Source organism: Myotis brandtii, unplaced genomic scaffold (genome assembly GCF_000412655.1).
Source record: "Myotis brandtii unplaced genomic scaffold, ASM41265v1 scaffold842, whole genome shotgun sequence".
Lineage (NCBI taxonomy): Eukaryota > Metazoa > Chordata > Mammalia > Chiroptera > Vespertilionidae > Myotis > Myotis brandtii.
In genome coordinates, this window is record NW_005371421.1 from 487,158 (window position 1) to 487,483 (window position 326).

A 326-nucleotide genomic window follows, 5' to 3' on the forward strand; every position below is an offset into this window, starting at 1 on the left:
TTTTTTTTTAATCTTTATTGTTCAGATTATTACAGATGTCCCTCTTTTTTCACCCCATAGCTCCCCTCCACCCAGTTCCCACCCCACCCTAAGCCCTCGTCACCTCACTGTCTGCGTCCATAGATACTGCATATATGCATATAAGATCTTTGTCCAATCTCTTCCTGCCAGCCCCTACACCCCTTACCCCCCGAGAATTGTCAGTCCGCTCCATTTCCATGCCCCTGATTCTATTACATTCACCAGTTTATTCTGTTCATCAGATTTTTTATTTATTTGATTTTTAGATTCACTTGTTGATAGATATGTATTTGTTGTCACTTTGT

The 326-nt window shown here is 40.8% G+C and overlaps 1 protein-coding gene across 5 annotated transcripts in view; it reads left to right on the forward strand.

Moving 5' to 3' along the window:
* CCDC138 (coiled-coil domain containing 138) overlaps nucleotides 1-326 on the forward strand; it is a 246,151-nt gene that overhangs the window by 9,996 nt on the left and 235,829 nt on the right. The gene's annotated exons all lie outside the window — the stretch shown is intronic.